Source organism: Anas acuta, chromosome 26, assembly GCF_963932015.1.
Source record: "Anas acuta chromosome 26, bAnaAcu1.1, whole genome shotgun sequence".
Lineage (NCBI taxonomy): Eukaryota > Metazoa > Chordata > Aves > Anseriformes > Anatidae > Anas > Anas acuta.
This window is the reverse complement of record NC_089004.1, coordinates 2,175,424-2,200,718: the sequence shown is the minus strand read 5'-3', so window position 1 is coordinate 2,200,718 and position 25,295 is coordinate 2,175,424. Positions and strand designations below refer to the sequence as shown.

General features: G+C 59.5%; 2 long non-coding RNA genes across 2 annotated transcripts; both read right to left on the bottom strand.

Moving 5' to 3' along the window:
- Positions 1 to 4,970: 4,970 nt before the first annotated feature.
- Positions 4,971 to 10,341, bottom strand: LOC137844956 (uncharacterized). The gene is made up of 2 exons (XR_011090051.1): positions 9,767 to 10,341; positions 4,971 to 8,474 (listed from the first exon to the last, which is right to left on the bottom strand). It is a non-coding gene; the product is annotated as an uncharacterized lncRNA (long non-coding RNA).
- Positions 10,342 to 23,566: 13,225 nt separating this feature from the next.
- Positions 23,567 to 25,180, bottom strand: LOC137844755 (uncharacterized). The gene is made up of 2 exons (XR_011090012.1): positions 24,639 to 25,180; positions 23,567 to 24,486 (listed from the first exon to the last, which is right to left on the bottom strand). It is a non-coding gene; the product is annotated as an uncharacterized lncRNA (long non-coding RNA).
- Positions 25,181 to 25,295: the final 115 nt, after the last annotated feature.

The window sequence follows — 25,295 nt, the reverse complement described above, 5'->3', positions numbered from 1 at the left end:
AAGGAAAAGTGCAGCCCCAGGCACCAGGACATGCTGGGGGCACCCAGCTGGGCAGAAAGGACCTGGGAGTTCTGGTGGACACCAGGTTGAGCGAGAACCAGCAATGTGCCCCCGCTGCTAAGAAGGCTGATGGTGATCTTGGCTGCGCTAGGCCAAGTGTTGTTCACAGGTGAAGGGAGGAGACCCTGCCCCTCCGTCCAGCACCAGCGAGGCTGTGCCTGGAGTACTGGGGCTGGTGCTGGGCCCCCCAGTACAAGAGAGATGTGGATGTGCTGGGAGAAGTCCAACGGGGGGGCACCAAGATACTGAAGGGCCTGGAGCCCCTCTGCTGCGGGGAGAGGCTGAGAGAGCTGGGACTGCACATCTTTCATTTCCTTTGCCTGTTCTGGAAGGAGATACCCAAAAAGGAGGAGAACGCGGCTGTGGCAAGCATCAGTGACACCCCCGGGGTGCAAGGAGGGTCCCCCCGTCCCCTCCTCCTCTGCCACAGGGGCACAGGCGGAGCTGGCACCGCTCAGCACCCCCCCACCAGCACCCGCCGGTGGCCGTGACCCCTCCGTCCTGCTGGCACAGCCCTCATCGGCTGGATCTGCTGTCGCAGCACAAACGGCTTTTTTTGGCCGTGTGATAAACCCCAGGGTCACTTCTGCTGCCCAGGAAGGCTTTCAGGACACGTAGGACGGGTGTCCATGCGGGTCCCGGGCACCTCCCCGCCTGGCTGACACCTCGCAGGGTGTCTGGAGGGCGAGTGCTGCTCAGCACGGGGCACCCACAGATCCCACGGGACCCCCTGCACCCCCACGGGGCCACGGCTACTTGTCCCGTGGGGAGGGAGCTGCAAGCTCAGGACACCCGTGGGAGCAGGCTGCACATGGGAACAAGGGCAGAGGGGATGTTTCTCGTCGTAGGGGAAAAAGGCACAGCCTTCCTGGCTCGGTGCTGGAAGTCCCAGCTGGGGCCCAAACTTCTCCCAGCACCTTCCTGCCCAGGTTGTGACTCACAGCCGTGACGGCCCAGCTCCCCCCCCCCCGGCTCCAGTGGGCAAAGAATGGGAACGGTCACGGCCGAGCCCCAAGGGACCGGGTGAGGTGGCGGTGATGCTCCTCAGCATCCCCCAAAGGTGCACTTGGGTGGACGCGTCCAGGAAAACCTGCGTGGGAACAGGAACATTTCCTGCAGGTGGTCACATTGGGAAGGGAAGGCAAGGCAAGGGAGATTTTCTTGTCATGGATATTTTCCAGGAGGGTCTGTAAGTGTATTTTAATGTTTATCTAAAATTGTTCTCAATTTTCACACCTCACAGGATCTACAGGCATTATGTGATGTAAAACAAAACAAAACAAACAAACAAACAAAAACAAACAAAAACAAACAAACAAACAAAAACAAACAAACAAAAAAAAAAAAAAAAACAAAAAAAAACACAGTTTTTAATTAATGCATTGAAAACTTGAAAATAAGTGGGTGAAAACGCCCCAAAGCACAAAGGGTTTGAGCAGCCCCTTCCCAGCAGCTGTGCTGATGCAGTGGCTCTGGGGCTGGCACCCGCAGGTTGCCCAGGCAGTAGCCTCCGTCCGCCCAGCACCCACAGGGACCCCACGGGCAGGAACCAGCACCCACAGCCACACGGACCTGTCCGTCTGTCCTGCACCTTGCCAGTATCACAGCAACCTTCGCCTTGTGTCCTCTCGCACAGCCAAGAGAAGGGGCTAGCAGGGGTGAAGTCACGCTGCTCGGGCATGGCTGGGACAGAGCGGCCCTTGTTTGGTTTTCATTTCTTAGAAAAACAAACGCTGGGGGGGTTCACCCTGCACGGACGGATGCCTCGGTCCGCAGGACTTGGCTCAGCAGAGGGAAACGAACCTGAAGCGGGGCCAAGGCTGCATCCGAGCTGTGAGCTCAGATGCTCTCCGGCCACCACCGCACCTGAGCACGTGCCCTGGGAGCAGCGTGGGTCTGGCATTTGTCGGTCTCCCTGCGACAAGGAAAGCCGTGGAGGCAAAACGCAGATGCCAAGGACCTGCCTGCATGGGTCAGGGTGCCTGGGGATTGCTTCCGTACTGCAAAATTAAGGGAAAAAACAAAACTCCTGAGTGTGATCCAGGAAATTCTTCCCCCAAGAAGTGGTCCAGGAGGGGAGGTTTCCCACCAAACGAAGCAGCTCAGGGTGTCAGAGCCATCGTGGCCGGCGGTGACACCGTCAGGGTGGGCAGCCCAGGCACTGCCCCACTGCAGCGCAGTGCCTGAAGTGTCACTGAAATATTGCAGCTTGGGGATTTGCTTCTGCAAAGTGGCTGATGTTTCCGAAATCACCACGTCGATATCCTCGGCCAGGCAACATCTTACGTTGGAAGAGACCCCACAGTGCGCATCCATCACACACCAAGTCCTCTCCGAGCCCTGTGGCAGGGCCAGGATTTGTATCAGAGAGAGGGAGCAGAAGAAATCTGCTGCTATAAACCTACCCCCACAGCATGGGGGGGGCTTCGCACCCCGCGTGTGAGCCGGGCGCGAACACCCTGAGGGTCACACTGCTTTGGGGGTGCGACACAAGGAGAGGCCAGTGCTGCTACCAGCAAGGGAAGCAGTGCAGAAAATCAATAAAAGAGGCTTAAAATAATGCAAAGGGGTGAAATCAGGCAGTAAGAGTGCTGGGGGCCCTGCACTGGGTGCTCCAGTGTTCATCGGTGTCCTGGGAATGGCCGGAGCTGGGAGAAGCGGAGAGGCAAGGGCAGAGCTGGGGATGCCCAGGGCAGGTCGGCAGCCTCCCAGTGCCTTCATGCGGGTTTAATATTCGGGAGGATTTTCTTTAACGTGCAGGAATTAACGGCAGGCAGCACAGATGGTCACAGCAGGGAAAACCATGTCATCGGACCGCGCAGGGGAGCTCGGCTGTCATCAGGATTGTCTCTGGAGCAACTGGAGAAAGTCCACCGGCGGTTCCTGGTCAATGTTCTTCCTCCAGCCTGTGGCTCCCTGGGGATATGTTGCTACCAGCTTTTGGCTGGGGCTCTGCAGGAAAGCTGCATTCCAGGCAGCTTTTCAGGGGAGCAGGAGAACCCGGAGAGCATCTGCAGCAGGAAGCTTTTTGCTCAGCCCAGGAGCCTGCTGGCAGCTGCGTGCGTGCCACCCGGCTGAGAGCTGCTCCCAGCCCGGGTTTACCGCCAGGAATGTGGTTTCGCAGGACGGTTTTCCTGTAACTCAGGCATGACTCAGGCACCCTGGCGAGAAGGGAGAAGGCTCGGCACGGCGCCGGGTGGCTCGGGGCTGTGCCGTGCTGCAGGGCCAGGGCAGAGCTGGGGCAGGCTCACTGCCTTCACTGCTGCCTGTGGCTGGGCAGAGCTGCTCACACAGAGGCAAAACAGCAGCTAGGACAGGGGCAAGGTTTGTGGTTGTGTCCCGTGAGGTCCCAGCCACATCTGCCTCCTTGTGATGTGCGGGGACATAGGGCCAGGCTGGGGCTCACCGGCTCAGGGAGCACAAAGTGTTTGGGGTCTGCAGATCCCCACATCTCCTGGCTCCAAAGGGGGCTGGCATCGCCTTCCCACTGTGTGTCCCCCTCCCCAGCACTGCGCCATGCCCAGGGGACACCCCTGCACTGAACAGAGCCCATCAGCAGGTCCAGACCCAGGAGGTCCTTCCCAGGAGGATCTTCAGGTGCTGGCTGTGACCCGGTGTCACCAAGGTGACGCTTTCTGGGCGCTGCTGAGATGCTCGGAGCTGCTCTGTGCAGGCAGGGAGGCTGTGCTGTGACCCTTCCCGCAGCCTCGGGGTGCTGGTGAAAGCCAGATGCAGCCAGCACCTCGCAGGGAGCCCAGCTGCCCATTAACACCCCCCCTGAGTGAGCGAATGCATCCTGCAAATATTCACAAACATCATCTCAGAGCTCGTTGGGTTGTTCTGGGGGGACATCAGTGCCGGAGGCTGGCTGAGGGGTACTTGGTATGGAAGGGGCAGGTCCCTGCTGATGACACACGGTGCGTGGGGACGGGGCCATCGGGCTCTCATGGGGCTGCCCTGGCCTCACGGCTGTGGGAAAAGCAAATGGGATGAGCCCTTCCACCCAGCTCCTGCCCAGGATGGCTGCTTAGGCTCATTTTCTCTTTCCTGAATCTCTCCAACACACAGACGTGAGGCTTGGAGCCTCATCCTTAGCGCGCCGTGCCTGCCTCTGCAGTTCCTTTACCCTTGGACTTTAGCAAAACGGACAAAAATAGCTGTCAAAAAAGGAAGGGGTGACCTTTGTCATTTGAATAAATGTTTGCTTTGTCAGCGCAAGCGTGGCGCATTCGGGGGATTTTGTGGAAGGTGCCGGGGCGCTGAGCCAGGGCCAAGCAATTTGCACTCTCTCTGACGGCAGCCGCGAGCTGCCCTGGGAATGCAGGCTCCTAATCCCTGCTCAGCAGGGCAGGGAGATGCTGGGCAGAGGAGATGCCTCCTGGGGCATGTAAGCAGAGAATCTGGGCTTCCCTGCACGTCTCCGTGCCAGAAACACTCCCCTGATGCCCAGCCATAGGATGGGAAGGGGGAGGCAGGAACGGACCCAGGAACGCCAGGAGGTATTTGGGGTTTAATGGCAATTTCTAACACCACGTGGGTCATTTGGATGCGCTAAGGCAACAGCTGAAAAATTGCAAGTCCCTGGCTTCAGGGGCTCCATCAGGATGCCAAATTGCATCAGCTGGAGGCAAGGAGAGGGGCTCCCAGGGCTGCTAAGAGCCATGGGGAGCAGGGGATGAACCAGGAACCCACACAAGCACAGTGGGGACAGGCAGACAACCACAGGGCACTGGTCCTGTCTGCCAGAGCTGACAAGCCCAAACCCTCACGGGGCTGCAGACCTCCGGTGTGCCGGCCGGAGCATTGCCCGTGGGTAACCCAGCCCTGCACCTGCCACCCGACCTTTCTGCCGGGCTGGGCTCGCCAACACCAGCAGAGTGAAATTAGAAGCAATTAAAAATTAATCTTGGCACGGGCTCAGATCAAACTTTATACCCATTTTTAGCCGCAAGTTGCTTTAGAGACGGCATGCACCCGCGTTCAAGCGGTGATGCAACGCAGCAGGGCGTGAATGGACACGAGGGCATCCAGTGGCTGGGGCCGGAGTGGGACGAGCCGGGGTCAGAAACTCTGCGCCCCTGCAGCAGAGAGTGGCGGGCAGGTCCTGCAGTGCTTCACGTCTCACTTGCAAATATCCAGCTTTGTTTTCTCCTTCTCAATTAATTCTTGCTCAATTCATCCGTTCAATTAATTCATTTCCTCTTCCAGAGGGAAAAGGAGCTCTGGGAGGCGAGGAGGGAATGTGCGTTGCTTGCAAGTGCTGCTGCATTTTCCAGCCAAGGCTCCTGAGATCTTGGGGAGGGTCCCTCAATGCTCCGACTCCAGCCCATGGCAGGGCTGGTGGCCGTGCCCGGCTCACACATCCCCAGGGAGCTCCGTGACACCGCGCTGGGGAGGCAGGAGGGCTGGGGGCCAGGCAGTGGGATGGCTTCGCTGGCTGGGCTTTCACCCCAGCAGCACCCGCGGGGCTTTGCAGGGCTTTTTTGGCTGCCCCGAGATGCTGACTCATGGGCGGCGGGGTGAGGACACAGCCTGATGCGAAGCAAACAGGCCCAAGGCCGGGAGCAAGGCCGGCGGGCAGCGATGCTGAGCCATGCCCCAGCCAGAGCTCTCCAGCAGGAAATCCGGCAGCAGAGGCAACACCCATGGGTGCTGCGGCCATGGAGAGATCATCACCGCCTCGCTGGGATGCATCCCAGGGGCAAGGATGCTGCAGCCATGGGATCTGCCCCTCTTATTTTCATCCCTTTCCCTGCCACTGCCACCACCGGGCTGTCCCCACGCAGCTCGGGGGGGGCCATGAGGGCCCTGCTGGCTGCTCGCCCACCAGTGCCAGGGCACCCGGGGGCCCCGAGCCTTCTACCCACGGCCGTGGGAGGAGTGAAAGCAAGAGGTGCAAGGAGAGACGGCCGGCAGCATCTCCCACCACCCACAGCCAAGGGAAAGGGCGTGTGTCTAATTGCAAGAGTGAAATATTTCAGCAAAAATATTTCCTTCCCACCAAAATAGCTCTTTTGTTTTGTTTTGCTTTGTTTTTTTTTTTCATCTCCCAAGTGTGGTTATATTTTTCTGGTTTCAACAAGGAAACTGGAAGCCAAAAGCCTTGCTGCCCACACTGGGGACCGCTGCAGCTCGCCTGCCCCGCACGTGCCTCGGCTCCCTCGGCGCCAGCAGCCTCACCGCACCCAAACCACAGCCCCAGCACCTTTTGGTGATGCTTCATGGTCCAGGTGAGACCAGCCCACCCGAGCCCACAGCTCCCACAGCCGAGGAGCACAAACAAGTTGCTCAAGCATGTTGGAAAGCCGCAACCACCACCAACCCCTCCTGCCCAGGGGCGTTTTTCTTCCTTCGAATCCCATGGTTAGAAGGGCATGGTCCGTGCTGGGATTTTGTAAGCATCTAGGGCTGGGGATGGGGCTGGCCACAGCCCACAACAGGATCACCAGCAGGGACTCCCTCTGAAAATGGTGCAAAACCACTGGAGGCTGGAGCAGGGCTGCTGGGTTCGGTCCCACCTTGCAGGGTCGTGGGTGCAAGGGGCACAAAGCACCACCACCACCTCCTGCCGCTGTCCCCAGCCATCTCACCACAGCCATGGACCTGACTGCGAGCAGGAAACCTCCCTGTGAAGGTGTGCATAGCTCTGGGCACCCAGCACGGTCTGGTGCTGGGGTAGGAGCCAGCGAGCCCCTGGGCCATCGGTCACCCAAGGGACACCACGTCTGGAAACAAAGTCCCCAAACACCCACTGCCAGCAGAGATCAGGAGAAGTGGAGAATTTCAAGCTCTGCACATGGTTTCTCTGTCCTCTCTGCTTTCCTGTGGAAGGGGCTCAGGAAGGGCAGATCCCACGGCACTGGGGGGTTTGGGACAGGCTGCCTGGCTGCCACCCAGCCGGTCACCTTCGGGGGCTGGTGCTGGAGGTGCTCGGTGCGCTTGGAGGGCGTCTGCGCCGCAAGTCCTGGGGCCGTGTGTCTGTGCTGGGCTGAGCCGCGGTGCCCTTGGGTGTCAGACACGGCTCCGTGCTCCAGACGGTGGCCAGGGGGGCAAATGCCAGCCCTCGTTGGCGTTCCCGTGACAGCGAGCCGTGGAGCTGACCAAACGAATCAGGCAGAGCTGCGCAATTAGCACGGTTATAATTAGTGGTGTCAGGACAGGTTTGCAGCCAGGCAGGTTCAAGGTTTGTGTGCCTGAGTGTGAGAGCAGCAGTGGGAGCACGGCCCCACACCCCGCAGTGCCGGGATGCTCTCAGGACACCATGGGGATAACGGGGACATCCCTGGGGACCGAGGGAGCCCAGCGGAGGGGATGGAGCCGGTGCTGGTGTGGGAGCCCTTGTGTGGAGGGAGCAGTGATGTGCCTCCACAGGGCCAAACCCTGTCCCATCCAGACACCACCCCTGGCCCACACCCAGGCACATCCCAAAGAAACCAGTGCTCCCTGTATTCCACCGGGACTCCCAGTGACATCTCTGGGGAGAAAGGTGCTGCTGTGCGGGGCACTCCCTGTCAGCCTCCCTGCCACCTGGGCGTCATCCTCTTCCTCCTCCCAGGCTGTCAAATTGCTCTGGCCTCTGCCCTGCCACCTCCTTGCTGTATGTAGGGCATCCCCAGGGAGCCCGCAGCAGCTTGCGCATTGCCAGGGCTCCCGCCGCTTCTGCTCCCCATGGAGCGCTTGGAGAGGCACCGAGCTCATCCTTTCAGAGAGGAGATAAGATGGATTAAGGTTTGCTGAACGCGTGCCAAAAGAATTGCCATTAGGCCCCCAGAGAGCTTAATCTCCAGCAGACTAAAAGCAGGCTGGCTGTGCGGGGGCTAGCCCTGTCTGCAGGGGGATCAGCACCCAGGGTGGGATTTCAGGGGCTTTGGAAACCTTTGGAGGCTGCCGGGGTGCCCTGACACGCACGTGCTGTCCACAGCATCCAAGGCTGGGTGCTGAGCATGGCTCCAGCCCACGCTGCCCCCAGCACCCATGGGTGACGCAGCCAGGCATGATGCACAGACCCACGATGCATGGTTTGGAAAGCCTTGGTTCTCCCTTTTTACAATCTCGTGTCTGATTTCCCCCATCCCAGCAGCGTTATCTCCTTGCAGATTAGCTTCCCCAAGCTGCCCTTGTGTGCGTGCTTCTCTTCTGACTCACGTTTGTTATTTCCTGCTCGTATCTCTGATTTCCTTTGCTGTCCTCACACCACCCCACCCTCAGGGTCCAGCACCTCTCGGGGTGTCCCTGACCCTCGGGGATGAGCTCGCTCCCAGCCTCCAGGCTGATTTCGGGGGGAACATGATGTCCTCTCATGCTAGGGTGGCCCATGTTGCTGATGGAGATCCCCAAAATCACCCCAGCCCCTGCTCCCAGGGATCCATCCTCATGCAGGAGGTGGTGGTGAGGCTGGTCTGGGGTCAGGAGCTCTGTAAAAAGACAGGTTTTTAGTTAAAAAAAAAAACGTATTTGAGGCAAATCCTGCTGGTGAGCAGCTGGGTGTGTGCCCAGGTGCTGGTCACCACAGCTTTTCATCACAGCCTCCACCTCCCAGGAAGGAAAGAGGAAGCTGTTCCCATCACCCCCATCCCGCTGGACACATCTGTCTGTCTGTCCATCCAGCTGCCCGCCCCACGGAGGGGCTTTTGGGGCTCACTTGGCTGCCAGTGATTTAAAGCCCAGATTGGGGCAGCCCGGGGGTGGCGGCTCATCACCCCACTGGGAAGTGCTGAAACTCCGCAGGCCGGGCACCGCTCTCCCGTCCCCCCTCGGGATGATGCAACCGAGGCTCGGCCAGTGGTGACACGTTGTTCCAGCAAAGCAAACACAGCTCCCGGCCTCGTGGCTCGTTGCGACAGCCTGGGCAGCAGCACGCTGCCAGCACGGTGGCAGGGACACCCCATGCCCACGCCTGGCACCGGGGGCTCTGCTGGGACCCCCTCCTTCCCTCCCCAGGGGCTGCTTTCAAGCAGGGCTGGAACCAAGCTCTGCCCAGGTGGCTGAGGAAGCAGAAGGGACGTGGTGTGTCCCACACAAGGAGCCGAGGGCATCAGTGGCACAGGGGCTGGCAGGCGGAGAGCCGCTGCCACCAGGCAGGGTGCAGCAGGAGCCCGGCCGGGTCCCTCACCGGGATCGGGGCCGTGAGCGGCGATGCCCAGATCTGGGTGAGAGGGAAGCGTGCTGGTGAAGCTGAGCCTTCTCCTCGTTCCCTTGATGTAATATTTGCAGGAGCAGCGTGTTCCAGCAGAGCCATAAACAGGGGGAAGGAATAAACTTGCCTTTATCTGCCCGCGGGGCCTTGGGGCTGTCTAAATTAGGAAAGGAACTAAAGAAAACAAAGGGGTTGTTTCTGAGCTGAGCTGAAAGCAGAGCAGGAGCCAGGAGGGGGAGGCTCAGCCCGGGCCCAGCAGGTGGGAACTGGGAACCTCACCCGGCCCCGCTGCCGGCCCCAGGACCAGCCTCTGCCCGGGGACACCCACCCAGGCACCACCAGGGATGGTGACGAGGGCAGCATCAGCGTCACCTCCTGCCAGGAGGGGTAGCAAAGGATGCAGTGGGCTGGGCACCAACAGCCGGCTGTGCACTGACACCAACCCGTGCACCGACACCAACCTGTGCACCAACACCCAGCTCTTCACCAACCTGTGCACCAACACCCAGCCGTGCACCAACACCCAGCTGTACCCCACAACTCCACCCCCTGCCTTTTGGGGCATCCTACCCATGTTGAGTCTCCTCTGCAAGACCTCCTCGGCCTCTCTCTGTCCCCGTCCTCCAGCAAGGGCTGGATCTACCTTGGCTCCAGGAGCGACCTCTCCCGCTGTGCAGAGCTCGGGCTCTGCCTGCCCGGGCTGGGCTGGGGGCTCCTTTGCTTTCAAGCATCCCTGGATGAAGGTTGCTCCTCTCCCCACCACCCACAGGCCCAGCTACCCGTGTTTCCCAACAGGACTTTAAAGCCTTGCCTTGCAACATCATTGTTTTGAACAGAAAGCACCATGTGCCAGCCAGGCCCATGGTGCCTGCATGCTGTTGCTTCAGGACTCGTGCTCCTATCGCAGCCCTGGCCCGTCACTGCCCTGGCCCTAGCACAGCTCAGCACTGACCTCCATGTGGGCACAAGCTGGTCCCTTCCCCTCTGAACCTTGGCCCAGCAGCTCCTGGACACAGACTCGATGCCAGTTAACTCCAAGTGAACTCTTCTGGGTCGTCTTCCCAGCAGGAAGATGTGGGTGTTACAGAAAGTGAGGCTTTCACCCAGGGATGGTTAAGAAAAGAAGTTTTCATGCAGATGTACCCACCCCCCAGCAGGCCATCACCCTTCTCACCCTTTCTGCCCCAAATCTGGGAAGTTTTATGGTGCCAATGCCACCCATCACCACCCATCACCACCCAACACCAACCCATTGCCTGTTACCAGCCCGCTGCCACCAGTTCCCACCCATCACAAACCAGTTGCTAACCCATCCCCACCAGTTGGCACCCACCCCGTGATGATGCTGAGCCTTGGACAGATCCTGCCCAGCGGTGGTAGGGACGTTGCCTGTCCGTGAGGGTAAAGCACTGGGGACAGGGCGCTGGGTGTTCAGTGCTCTCAGACCACAGCCCTCATTAGGCAAGTCATGCATTATTAACCACGGCTGCGATAGGAAAGGCTGTGTGCACAGACCCTCTGCTCATCTCCAAGCTCTCACATTTATATTTCATGAACGCATCCCTCAGAAGCGCGGTTTTACAGCAAAAATGAGAAATAATTCACACTCTGTGCACAGCGCCCACAGGGGTGGTGCACAGCCCAGAGTATCCCTCTCCATCCCAGCGGGGGTGGTCAGCAGCCAGACCCCCCCAGCCCCGGGCTGAATCCCCCTGCCCAGGTGCCGGATCCTGCCCACCTCAGGGCTTGTCCTGCGTTTGGGGCAGGCATGAAAGCAGCTTGGTGGCACAAGCCAGCAGTGTCGAGGCAGGTGCTGGGGGCCCGGCATGTTGGAGGTGCCCCCCCAGGGGCTGAGATCCCGTGCACCCCATCCGAGCGCACCCACATCGTGCCTCGTTAAAACCCCAAACCCACAACCTCCCCCTGCCACAAGGTCTCGGGTTGTTTTTTTGATCCACAGGGTCTCAGAGGGGTGAGGGTTGTTTTCGTGCCCCCCTCCCAGCCGCAGCGTTCCCAACATCAGCACCCAAACGCCGGCCACCACCCGCAGGCGGTTGTCAGCTCGGGTTTGGCTCTCGCCCGGCCTGCTTTGAGGAGCCTGCCTGCTTGTTCCTTCTTGCCTCAGCCTTTTCATTAACCTGAATTAAAACGTCACGCGAGCTGACAGTGCCTGGCTCCCTCGCGGCGAGGATGTTGGAGACGATTCCCAGCCACGCACGGAGGCAGCTCCGACCCCCTGCACTGCCAGGGGCTGGGGATGCTCCGGCAGAGCCCCGTGGCCCCACAAAGGCTGGGACGGCAGCTTGTGCTCTGTTTTTTTCCCTGTGATCTTTGTCGGCGATTCTCAGGGTAAAGGAACAACCAAATTCAATCCTTGCAGTCCACAGACAGACGTGTAACTGGATCTATTCGGTCATATCTGCACAGGGAGAAAAAAAAAATCAATTTACATCTGCAGCTCTTTTCCAATGGTCACACCATCAAAGGCAGTTTCAGTGCTGCGTGTTCTCACTCATTCAGCAAATAATCAATTTCACTGCCATATGCTCTGCTCATGGAGAAGGGAACTGCCCCTTCTTAAAGGTGTGAAAGTAAGTCATGTGTAAAATTAGCTTAGCCCTTTGCTAAGTCAGATGGGAATTACTTTCAAAGCAAAAACAACCCACACAGAATCCCAAAGGGTGGCTGCTCGGCTGCTTCCCAAACCCTGCTCTTGCGTCACAGAAGAGGGAAATGTTTTCCCAAATATCTGGGAGCAGGATGCTGAGGGGCTGCTGACAGCTGGGTCAGAGAGGGAAAAGCAGTCAGTGGGGTGAGATCCTGTGTCCCCAGGCGTTGTAACAGCCAGCTCAGAAGAGAAATGCCCAGCGTGGAGAGGAAATCAGGCTGTCTCTGCCCAGCTCACGGGCTGCCAGTCCTGCACGCTTGCAGCTTTTGTTTCTTTCTGGTTTTAAGAAAAAATGAACTTCTGGGGTGGGATTTTCCACCACTCCAGGGATTTGGACATTAATTTCTAATGGGGATTAAGAATTCAAATCCCATAAGCAGCTTTTGCAGCCCCACTCTCGTCTCCCCTCTCTGCAGAGCCCCCCGGCCAGCCCCTGCCCCAGCATCTGAGAACCCCCTGCTCTGGTGCACTCCTGGGCACGGTGGCATTGCCACCAACACCACCCTGCTCCCCCTGCCCAGGGGCCGGTGGGGACCTGCCCTCCCCAGGGTGGTGGCAGGGGGGACACACCAAAAGCCTCCCAGCCCCAGGGGCTCGCTGCCCAGCTCCTGCCATGCTCCGAGCACCAAGCTGGGGCCAGAGCAGTGCAGGGTTGGGGGGCTTTTACCATCCGAGAGCAACACAGTTTTTGGCAAAAGCCCTTCAAATGCCTGGGTTCAGCTGTGCCCGATGTCTTTTCCCAACCCACAGGGCTCAGGCTTCGTCCCCGCTGCAGCCACGGGTTGCGCACCAGGAGCTTCGTGGCTGCTCCCCTCAGCAGCAGACGCTTCCCCAGGCTGAGGAGCGAGCACAATGCCTTCGCTGCGAGGAGCTCCTATAAATAGCTTGACACAATTTCCTTGCTTAATTACCAAGGATTTTTAGGCTGCTTCCTGCGATGTTTGGGGCTCCGCATGTTGCTTGGTTTCCATTGCTGCAGCATCATGGTGCCAACCCGCGGTGCAGGCAGAGGTAACGTGGTGTGACCGGGTGGCAAGGGGCAGCTTCATGAGCCCAGCTTCAGGACCAGTGGCCCCAAGAGGAAAATCTGCCCTTCTGGTGAGGATGGAGGGACCTTTGTGCCATCCATGCCACCCACCAGCTCCGTGGCTGAAGGCAGAGAGGTTGAAGATGGTCCCAGATTGTGCAAACTCGGTCTGTCCCCACCCTGCTAGGCACTAAGGGACACCAAGGGCTCCTGTCCCTGATGAGGGTGTGGGGACATGGGGAAATCTGGGGCAGCCCCAAGCCTGCTGATGGCTGTGATGAGTCACAGCAAGCAAATGACCAGGAGCCTCGTTAACAGCCCAGCCTCATTAGTAACCATCTCCATGGTGACAGAGCTCAGCAGGCAGGTGGGTTATGAGCCACAGCGCCGAGCTTCTCTGGTGCTCAGCTGGGTTTGGGCACGGTGGGGCTGCGAGGCTGAAGGCTGCTCATCGGGGTTCAGCGAGCCTGGCCAGGCAGCGTGGCTCACATCCCAGCCTTGGGTCTGCTGCTGGTCCCAAAGAAACCCCAGGAGACCGCAGTAGCTTGGTCCTGCTCGCATGTCCTTGCCCCATCCCCTGCTCCCTGAAGCACAAGGGAGGCTCCCGCTGCTGGCACCCACCCGCTGCTGGCACCCACCCAGCAGCATGGGCAAAGCAAAACCTGGCTCGGGGAGGGACAGCAAAATGCCTCTTCCTGTGACAGCTAGAGGGCTTGGTGGAGATGGACCCCATGGGATGTGCATGGCAAGCGTCAGGGGCTGCAGGCTGGGAAAGGGGCAGATTTGGGGGTCCTAAGGCCATGGCAGTGTCACCCCCTCCTTTGCCAGCAGCCTGGGTCTCTGCAGGGCCACAGGTCAGCCCCGGGTCCCCTCCCCACAGCATTTATCCGAGGCTCGGGGGCTCAAGCCATGCGCTGCGATGCTGGTGCCTGCAGTGTGTCTGCAGCTGTCCTTCATCCCCCATCACCACCAGTCATCCGCAGGGCTCTGCCGTGCTCCTTCTGCAGGAGCTCCATGGCATTTCATAACCACGGCCGCAAGCAAAGGATTTGGCAGGTCCCTCGCATGCTGCCAGGCAGGCGGTGACCGAGCACGATGTGGGGCTGGTGCAGAGCAGGGTCCTGAGAGCAGAGCTCAAGCACGCAGCCCCAGGGCGGGGAGGGATTTTCTGCACCAGCAGCCATCACGAAGCATGCCAGAATTCACATTAACACAGCAATAAATGTCTGCAAGCACCTCAAACCAGGCAAAAACCGTCCCCTGCCCACTGGGAAGAAAAGGCAGCAGCTCGCTCATTTTTTCCTCCGAAGAAAACCCAACTCCAGACAAGCAGGCGTTTGGAAAGCCCGCATTTCCCAAAGGTGTTTATCGAGCATAAAGGGCTCAGCGCAGCACAGTTAATGCCATGCACAGGCTTTGGAGAGCAGCAGTTGCTCTTTTAAGAGCAGGCACATGCGTGAACGTGCCGCGAGATCGGGGCCTGCCACGGCGTGCTTGGGGCATTGCTGCTGAGCCAGCGCCGGGAACAGAAACACCTCGGGAGCCAAATCTGGGGGTCTGAGGCCATTGCCTCAGCAGCCAAAAAATCCAGGCCCATTGGGTTCTGCCTTCCAGATGTTCGTGGCTCTGCTTCACACTGTCCTGGGCCAACCAAGCTCCCTGAAAACAGGGAACATACGGAGAGAAGAAATGCAGGAGAGATCAGCTGTCTGCGGCTTGTTCAAGCTGCCAGCCCTGTTTCTGAGCAAGGAAAGCAGCAACTTGGGGAGTTTTGGCAACGCTGCCCGTGGCACAGCAGGGACCCATGTGGGAAGTTCTTGGCTTGGCTGGGGGAGATGAAAGTCAGGGCAAAACTGCACGTAGCTGGGGTGGCAGCAAGGGGCTGTGCTCAGAGCAGCCTGAGCTGCCTGGGACCTTCCAGGGGGCAGCCCCCCTCCCTCTGGCTCCAGCACCTTTCACTTTCCTTCCAGCGCTGTTTGTGGACCAATTCTTTCGGTTCTGAGAGAGACCCGTCTCTGGCAGGCATCAGGAAAGGGGGGCAAACAGGGGCACGGCTGGGGGACCCCCTTCCCCACTTTTTTGGGACTAGCAGCCCAAAGCAGGACACCTGGGATACAGCGGAGGTGGAAAACAGCCCGATATATGAATGGAAAGCCCAAGGTACAAAATGTTAAAATGAAGCCTGAATTTGTGAGAAACAGCCCCAATTACCTGGGAACCAGGCCCTGGGTGAGAAGTTGGGCAGGGGGCTGAGCTCCCACCCGGCGCAGCAACGCCTGGCTCTGGTGGAGCAGGGGATGCTGCCGAGGTTTTGCAAGCTCAAGGAAAAAAGCAGGGCTGGGTACAGCCCCAGCAAACCGGGCTGGCTGCAGGGTGCTGTGGGGTCAGCAGGCAGGGCAGGAGGCCGCTGTTCCACAGGACAGCTGGATAATTCACTCGTTATCACCTTTTTTATCTCAGTGTTATCTCAATATTATCTTATTGTCCTGGTGCAGCTGCTGGCACCAGGCTCATGTGCGACCGGTTTGATGGCCTGGAAAAGGGGAGAGGTTTGGGGCTTTTAGCTGGAGGGTCTCTGGGTCTCCAACAGAGCAGGCAAGAGCGGTGCCAGGGCCTCGGAGCGATTCCAAATGGTGGGAGGTGACAGGGACACGTGTGGCTGGGTCTATGGCCGAGGCCATCCCTCTCCGTGCAAACACACATCGATCGTGCTCTGCCCAGTGCCAAACTTGCACTAACCCCAAGGCCAAGGCTCCTGTGCCAGTGCCCAGCACCAGCATCCAGCACTGAGAGCAGTGGGAGTCACCAGGAGCTGGACCAGAACCCAGCACCAACACCCCGTGCCCAGTACCAGGACCTACACCCAAAGCTGATTCCCAGTACCGCCACCAATGCTCAGTACCAGTCCCCAACACCAAATCCACATAACGCTATCAGTGCCCAGTATGAGGCCCCCTCTGCCTCCTGGGTGCACCCCGGGCCCAGCAGTGCCAGCGGAGAGCAGCTCAGGCAGTGACCCCCCTTGCAGGCACTCGTACTGCTGCCTTTGGAGCTTTATGAATATTGTAGCAAAGCCGTTCCTTCCAGCTCTGCTCCCTTCCAGGGAGCCCCAAACCTTCTGTGCATTCGTTTCCACCTCACTATCCCTCTCAATTATTTAAGCTCGCCTTCCCGAAAGCGGAGTCCTTCCATTATCGCTCCTTCCTGTGGCGTCTGGAATTTGGGGACTTGCAGATCTGCTCGATTTCCTCGTGCTCATGCAGCATGGCAAGGCTTCCTGCTGCCCTCCCGCAGCGCTCCCCTCCAGCCTGACCATGGGCCACTTGTCAGAGCCTTTGCCCACCAAAAAAAAAGCCCCCTTTAGAGTTTTGCATCAAGGCGAAGCTCAGAGGCGAGGTACCCATTACTGCACACAGTCCATTCAGAGAGAGTCGTGGTGACAAAGATATGGGGAGAGGTTTTGTGACCAGAAGTGACGTTCAAGTCACCAAGACCTCACAGTTCAAGCAGCCCTTTGGTGCTTTTTACTCACGTATTTCCTAAAAAAGCTTTGATTGCATTCCCTGTGCAGGGCCGGCCGGCCCCATGCCGTGGTTGTAGGGTCTCAGCTCACAGTCCCAGGAAAAAGAAAACAGGCGTGTGGGCACGGTTAGCTGCAGGCAGCACTACGGGCCCTTGGAGCACTCAGCTGAACCAGAAAAATCGCTCATTGTGGTGCCAGCCAACACTGGAAGTACCTCTTAGGGATCACTGGGGGGTGGATCTGACATCCTCCCCGAAATGGCACACCCCCAACCCCCTTTTAACTAGAAGGCAAGAGTGGTAAACAGAGCTCCTCAAATACTTAAAATTTTAAATTTTAAAACCCTGGGACTAGGGGCTCAGCAGTCCCAGGGGTTTCATTAACATCTCCACCTACTTCTGAAGAGGCAGCTGTTTTAGCAGGGGCACGCGTGCCCTCCCGCTGGCACAGCTCCTCGCAGCCCGGGCTGTGAGCAGCACAGCCAGGCCATTTGCTGGAACAAAAAGCCCTCATTCCGTGTTTTTTTCCCCATCCTGGTGCTGTGTATAGGTTATTCCCTGGTTAACTCATACTCACTGCCAGCCTCTCGATTTGGCTCACCCTCTCCAAAGCCCCATGGGAGGTTTGGGTGGGAGGAAGGGCTGAGGGAGACCCCGCTCTGAGCAGCTCCCACTGCTGCCAGTGCCAGGGGGGACACCACAAAGGGACACCACAGCATGGCTTATCTGTGGCCCAGCTGGGGCTGTGACAGCGATGTGTGACACCGGCCACAGCAGCTCTGTCCCCTCCCAGCCTCCCCGTTTGCCCCGTGGCCGGTCCCCAGCAGTGGGACCCTGCGCAAGCTGCAGCCCCTGGTGCGTCACTGCCTGAATTAATCATCAGCCTTGCTCCACACCGGGCTCCTTACTTAGAGAGATTTTTGCACATTAAAAATTAACGGCTCTAAATGATTGATGGCCGAGAAGCCCCACGCGCTGCGGCAGAGCTTTCCTGAAGGGCTGTCACGCAGCCCTGTCCCCAGCCATCCCCTCCACTGCTTCAGGCACCATCTGGGGGAAGCAAACCGGCACGGCAGCAGCCCCCCCAAAAAGCGAGCACTGGATATATAAAGATGCCATCCATCTGCCGGGGATGCTGTTTTAGTGTTCTAGCTGGTGGGAGGTAGCTGAGCGTCTTCAGGGCTCAGCCAGGACGGTGGCAGCCCCCCCCACCAGAAGGGAGGCTCTGTGCCTGCACAGGTACTGGAGGTGTTGGCTTGTGCAGTGCAGAGCAGTGCAGCAGGGCTGGGAGATGCAATTTGGGACCTTCTGCTCCTTCTCTCCCTCGTCTCCACCTCTCCACATTGCCCCCTGCTGTGGGCAGGCAGCTGGGAGCAGCCATTGAGGGGATGCCTAAGTCAGGGTGGGGGACAAAGAGCTTCTTGGCACTGGCCCAGGCTGTGTGGCCTCTTGTCCCTCCTGTCACTGTCCCACAGCCTGTGAAGAGGTCCTGCCCTCACCTCCCAGTAGGGCCCGACTGCCTCCCACAGCCCCCCCGGCACCCACCCCACCCGCTGAACCCTGCACCCACCCTGGGCACCCACCTCAATACCCATCACTAGCCCCTGCTTCAGGCACCCATCCCGCACCCCCTCCCCGCTCACCCACCCCATCCCCAGCATCCAGCACCCCACCCACCCCAAACACCCACCCTGTGCCCTCTACTTCCTTCACCCACACCCACTCACCCACCCCAGACACCCACCCTCAACTCCCCGTGCACTTCCAGCACCCATCCCAGGCTCCTACCCCGCACACCCATCCCTTCACCACCTCTAGCACCCATTCCAGATAATCCTCAAACACAACCCCAGCACCCTCCCCTTGCACTCCCTTCCAGCACCCACCCCATGCACCCACCCCATACCTACACGCCCAACATCCATCTCATGCACTCACCTGCAGCACCCACTCCATGCACGCACCCCAGGCACTCACTTCCAGCACCCAACCCTCTCACCCACCCTCAGCACCCATTCCAGGCACCCCCCCAAAACCATCCCCAGCACTCACCCCATGCACCCACCCACCCCATGCACCTGCCTCCAGCACACACCCCATGCACCCACTCCATGTATGCACACCCAGCACCCCTCCCATGCACCCACCCCAACACCCATCCAACCCACATATGCACCCCCAGCACCCCTCCCATGCACCGACCCACCCCATATATGCACCCCCAGCACCCCCCATGCACCCACCTCAGCACCCACCCACCCACTATATGCACCCCCAGCACCCACCCCATGCACCCACCCCATGTATGCACCCCCAGCACTCCCCCCATGCACCCACCCACCCCATGCACCTGCCTCCAGCACCCACCCCATGCACCCACCCACTCCATGTGCGCACCCCCAGCACCCACCCCATGCACACGCCCCCCATGCACCCCCCACCCCCAGCACCCCCCCAGCGCCCTCCCCGCTCCCCGCAGCCTCTCCCCGGCCCGGCGCTGCCCCCTCCCGGCCGCTCCCGGCCCTGCCCGGAGCCCTGCGGGGCCGGAGCCGCAGCCTGGTGGGCATCAATAAAAAGGTTGGAAAAAGCCTCCGAGGTCACCCAACCCACCCTGCCACCGACAGCACCCACAAAACCACGTCCCTAAGCGCCACGTCCGACCTTTTTGGAGCAGTGGGTGCAGGGTCACCGGCACCCCACAGCCCCGGCACCCCACAGCCCCAGCACCCCACAGCCCCGGCACCCCCCAACCCTGGCACCCCACAGCCCAGCACCCCCCAGCCCACTCTCACCAGCCCAGCCCGATGTGTCCCACCCTGGCCACCTCCTCGCAAAGCCCCCGGCCCCAGCACCGCCCTTGCAGCCCAAGCCCTGCGGGACCCTGCTCTCAAACCTCCCCTTCCCCTTTTTTCCTTTCCCCACCATCCAGTGAGACCAACGCCTCCTGCCCTGGCCCCAAGCCCAGCTCTGCTGCCACGTCCCCTTCCCTGATCCCTCCTGCTCCCACTTCTGCTCCCCGTGAGGTGGAGGTGACAGGGTGGGACCTACAGCCCTGGGGCTGTGCCCATGCCCTGTGAGGTTCCTGAAACCTTGAAGCAACAGCGATTTTGGGGACCATTTCTCAGCTTTGGGCTCCTCCAGCTCGCGGGTGCCCACCTGCCCCCAGCCGTGTGCCCGTGCCCGGAGCCCCCACAGCCCGTCCAGCTGGCAGAGCACTGACAAGCAACCAAACACCCCTCAGGTCAGGTGTCTGCACTCCTGGGGGGGCAGCACTGGTGGAGAAGCTCCATCTGGAGGGCAGCTCCTCCCACGGCACCCATGGGTGCTGGCTGAGGATACCTTGGTGTGTCTGAACCTCTCTCTCCGCACCCCACAGGGTTTGGGGTTAAGACGCCCCAGCAGATGGGTCCGAGCCACCCAGAGCAGCGCAGGGAGGGCCAGGGCAGCACCCTGGTGCTGTAGGACCAAGCCACGCTGTCCCTGCCATCCTGCTCCACAAGGGAGGAGGGACGTGGGTCCTGCACACCCAGCTGTCCCCTTGTTCCTGTGGGGCTGTCCCCTGTCCCTGCACTGCTCAGGAGGTCCCAACCCCACCAAGAATCACCTGCAGGAAAACCTGTGGTGGCTCAGCTGCTGCCAGCGCCTCTCCACTTGCTGGCAAAAGAAAAGAAAAAGAAAAAAAGCAGCTGGGTGCCAGCACTGGGGCTGATCCCCAGGAGCAGCATCCCAGCCACCCGCATCCCTCCTGGTGTCACCCATTCCCATCTGGCCAACGGGAACCTCCTGGAGATGGTGGCGATGGTGATGGGGAACCCGCTTCTGCCCAGCAGATGGGAGGGGAAGGTGGGGATTTAGAGAGCAGAAAGCAAACGGCTGAGGTGCTCCCGGGAGGAGGACGCGGGCTCCAGCACAACCCACGGAGGGGAAGCAGTGGGAAGCCCCAGAGTGTTGGCTCCGCTCCGCCGCGGCGGACTCAATGGCCCGATTGTGCGCCGGGAACAGATGCACCGCTCCAGGCAGCCGCACAGAAAGGCTTTTTGCTGCCCTCAATGGCAGAGCTGTGCGGTCCCGCAGGGAAGGTCCCGCTCGCTGCCCCGGCCCTCGCCAGATGCCCGGCGGTCGGGGACCCGCCAGCAGCGGGGCGCGGGGCGCAAAGGGTGCTCTGTGTGTGAGCGCCGCTGGAAATGTCAAAAGCAAGGCGGGTGCCGCGAGCCCCAGGGCTCTGCGAGGCCACGGCGTGCGGGGGGAAGTGGGGCTGGGACAGGGGTGGTGGGGAGCTGGAAACGGCTGGAAATAATTCCCAGTGCAGAGACTGAGAGACCTCTTTGTCAGTGGTGGTGGTGGAGCAGAAGGGCATCCGCTGGGAAGGATGTTCCCTTTGCCCCAGGGATGCTTTCCTGGGTGTTAAAGGCCAGAGAGCCAAGAAGAAGCAGCTTTTGGGGGCTGTTTTGTCCTCCTGGTGCACACCCATCCGGATCCTGCTCTGCAGGGTGAAGGGAAACATGCGGGTACGGCTCAACCCGTGTCACCTGCCGGGGCTGAGGTGGGGACACCAGTGTCCCCCCCGCAGGGCAGTATCTTCCCTTCCTGCTCGCCACATGCACAAGCCATGTGAGAGAGACACAAACCATGCACAAATGAGACAGGAGGGCAGCAAGACAACAGCTTGGCCCTCTCCTTGTGGGTGCTGCTGCTCTGAGCACCCTGGGGCTCCTGCTCCTTGCTGGCAGCACCTACCTGCTGCCACAGAACTGGCTGCCACGGGGGGGGGCAAGCACGGCCACTGTCCCCAGGCTGGAGACAGGGAGCTGCCACGGGGAGGTCAGCAGGAAAGCCAGAAAACAGAGCAGACAGGTATGGAGGTACAACCTAGAGGCTCCAGAAGAAATTAAAATAAAATAAAATAAAATAAAATAAAATAAAATAAAATAAAATAAAATAAAATAAAATAAAATAAAATAAAATAAAATAAAATAAAATAAAATAAAATAAAATAAAAATTTAAAGATTTATTTTTAAGGAGTGCTGCGTTTAAGTGACTGGCACAACTTTTCAAAGCAGCTCCAGCTGCAGATCCTGCATGCACAGCCTGACCTGAGTGCCCAGGAAGCCCTGGCCCAGGAAGCACCCCGCTCCCCCTGACTGCTGGGGTGCATTTAGGGCTGTGCAGCATCAGGAAGGTGCCAGCCACTGGGGCCAGTCCCTGCGGTGCTGTCAGTGGAGCTGGCCTCTGGCCAAAGCAAATCCCAGCCGTGGAAAATCTGCACAACACTTTCCTCAGCCCCGATAAGGCTGGGCTGGAAACAGACACAAGAAAAAAGCCGCCCCGGCCATCCCCCACACCAGGAGTGCTAAATATTGTCCAAGATAAAAGCCTGCAGCCGCTGTGCCACACAGGCAAGGAACATCACCTGCAGGCGGCCAGATCAGAGGGGACACAGGAGAGGGGACGCAGGGACAAGGGGACCCTGCACCTGGGGATGGGAGGGCGCACAGGGTAACGGGGTGGGACGTGGGAGGGGGTGACATGGAGCAGGAGGTGCACAGACAGCGGGTGACATTGCACGTGGTCTGTCCTTCAAGCATCCGCCACGGTGGCACTAAATCAGGCTGGAGGGTGTCCCCGTGGAGGTGACAGGGAAGTGGAGACGTCGGTGCGTGAGATGATAAATGGGGACTGACACCACGGCTGGGTGCAGCTTCCCCCTCCACCATCAGCCCCCTCCCTGCCAGCGGTGGGCCCGGGGTGGGCGTCCTGCAGCCCCCAGCCAAACGCCCCCCACCCTCCAGGTGTCCCCAGGCAGCCCCCCCAGTAGCTGTGGGGGCTGCTCCGGCTCCGTTTTTGGGCTGTTTGTTTTTCTCCGCTGCTTCTACAATGTCCCGGGGAGGAAGGATCCGAGCAGAGATGCAAGGAGAGGAAATCGGCTTCCTGCCCGCTCGCAGACCTGCAGGCAGAAAACAAGGACATCCTGCCACGGCCAGCGGGACGGCCGAGCCTCCTGGCAGGGAGGCGTGCTGGGCTGGTTTATTTACGCTGGTTTATTTAGGCGTTCACCTCGCTTTCCTACGGAGGAAGCAGCAGCCAGCCCTGCTCCAGGGGTCCCCGGGGGTCCCGCTCCGGGTGCGGCCAGGCGAGCCCATTCGGGGGGCCACAGAAGGGGCAACAGAGCTGGGAACGGGGCTCGGGCAGGCGCAGCGGAGCTGGAGCAAGCAGAGATTAACTCAGTCTGCCAGGAAATGGCTCAAACGCAGCCGAGTGGCTGCTTTTCCAGGTGCTCCCTGAGCATGCACGGCTCTCCCTGCCCCGGGCCGGCACCGGCAGCAGCCCCCAGCAGGGCCAGGAGGGCTTTGGGAGCTGCTGCCCCGGATGGGACAGAGCCGTGGAAGCCTGGCCGAGCTCCGCAGGTTTCTGTTACACCGACCCTGCTTGGTTTCTGTGATAAATCCTAGGGACGTGCACTCAGCCTGTCCTGGCAGTTTGCAGCGATTTCCAGGTCCTGGTTGTGGTCTGCTGCAGAGAAACGCCCCATCACGCTGCTGCGCATCGCAACGCATGCACACGTGTGTGCATCCCCCTCCCAACTGACCCCAGGGACTGGGAGCATCGGGGTTGTCCTGATAGGGAAACCGAGGCATGGGCACATGTAGAGCCACAGCCAGGGCTGGCGGGGAGCAGAGGATGGGGGTTCACAAGGAAAAGCCATTTTCTGAGGTGCTCTTTTGGGGCCTCAGAAAAAAAAAAAAAAAAAGAAAAAAGAAAAAAAAATATTTTTTTTTCAATTCTTTTATTTAAATTTAAATTCTTAAATTCTTTAAGAAATAAATTATTTTATTTAAATTTAAATTATTTTTAAAAAAATCTTTTTTAAATGTTTTTGTTGAACTGAAGACTCATTGGGTCATGGAGCTTCTTGCTCAGACGGCTGCTGCTGGGAGGCCCAGGGCTGCCCTCCCCGGCCAGTGCAAGGCTTGGGACTGGAAGAGCCATGCAGGACCCTGCCGCGATGCCATGAAACTCTGCAGAGCCTCAGACAGCTCAGCTGCCACATTCCAGTCTCATAACATTTTGTTGTTGTTTTGTTTTGTTTTTTTGTTGTTTTTTCTTTTGGCAAAACTGCCCTTGTAACAGCAACAAAAGCCCAGCCAGCCCTCATCGCAGTGCCGTGCCTGTGGCTTTACCCCCACGAGGCCCAGCCAGGGAAGCCAGCAGCGCCCTTTGCCTCCAAGCACGGGTTCGGATGCTGCTGCCCGGGGCCAGCAGCCCAGCCGGGCGGGTGCCACCACTCGGACCGGTCCTGGCTCAGGCTGCCACAGCCCCGAGGGGAAGCCTGCAGGCAAACCTCCTCCATCTGACTGCTCAGACCCAGCACTTTCCCTGTGCCGCCTCCCAGAAGCATTTGTGATTTGTGGTTAAAGCCCTGGCCGGCCCTTGGGACGTCTCTGTCTGCGTTCTTGCGTTGGAGCTCTGCATAAACCACAAATGTGAGAAAAAACAAGCACCATCCCTCGGGGCTGACTGCCCTTGGACACCAGAGCTCAAAGCCAGGAGCTCGCACTGACAGCGGAGGGCATCTTGGGCAAAGGCTGCTCTTGTGTTTTGTCCTCAAAATGTCTTTGAGCTACCACAGCTCTGCGCTCCAGCACCAAATTCAGGCAGCCCAGGTCTTCGTGCCCTGTGAGACCATGGGGCTGTAAGAGGCCTTCCTGCTCTTCTCACAGCTCTGCTGGGGTGGCACCAGCTCACAAGGCTTGGAGAAGCAGGAAGACCTCGCTTTCCCAATCTCATTTTCCCACAACTTTCCTTTTTTTTTTTTTCTTGTTATATTCGCAAGGAGGAAACAAGAAAAGTTTAGCGATGGGTGAAATTCTTGACAGATGTCCAAGAGCAGGAGCAAGGGACCTGGACACGGAGCCGTGCAGCCAGGGGGTGGGCGCTGGCTGGTTTTGACTCATTGCTGGGTTTCACCTTTCCAGATCTTGATGGAGAAGGAAAGCTGCAGGGGGACGGAGGACCCAATGATTTCTTTGTTGAGCAGTCACTGAATCATCAGGAGCGGTGCTATTTTAGACCTGCTTTGGGTACAGAATGAGGGCATGAAATCACGCAGCTCATTACCACAGGATGCCGGAGAGGCCAAGTATGTAAATGGACTGGAGAGGGCTGGTGTCTGTCGGGAGAGGTAGAGCCATTAGGGCTATTAAGGTATTTCCGTCCGGATGCAAACCTTTTGTCAGGAAGTCCCCAAGCTGCCAGCTGGGAGGGATGTCGGGAAGCACGTCTTGTTTCTCCTGCTCTTCCCGTGAGCAGCATGACGGAAGAGCCGGCTGTGGAAAAATACCCAGGGGTTCAGCAGCTGGGGACAGATCCTGCTGGAAAGGAAAAAGAAACACGAAATCGGTGCTGAGGGACTCAGCAGGCGAATCCAGACCGTAGCAGAGAGCGAGGGCAGGCTTCATGGCACGAAACTGCCGAGGGTCCCTGCGGGATGGAGAACGGGCCCAGACCTCGGCAGCGTGCAAAGCAGGCGGGGAAGAAATCTGGCAGGAAAAGGAGCCGAGCAGCCTAAAAAACGAGACGAAGGCTGCCAGCCCCCCGGCACGGCTGGGCCTGGGGAGCTTGGCCAGGGCAGGCAGCACGGGGGGGTCCCCAATTCTGGGGGGGTGGGAGCCGGGCAGGGAGCCCCCCAGCCCAAGCTGCGTGCGCTCAGGGCACCCCTCGTCCCCCGGGGCGCAAAGAGCGAGGGTCCCCCAAACTGAGGAGGGGGAGGCGAGGGTGGGGGGCACCCAGCTTCGTGACCCCACCGGGACCGGGGGGCACCTCGGGGGGGTCCCGCTGGCGTCGAGGCGGGGAGCGGGATCCCGTCGGGGCGGTGCCGGGGGCG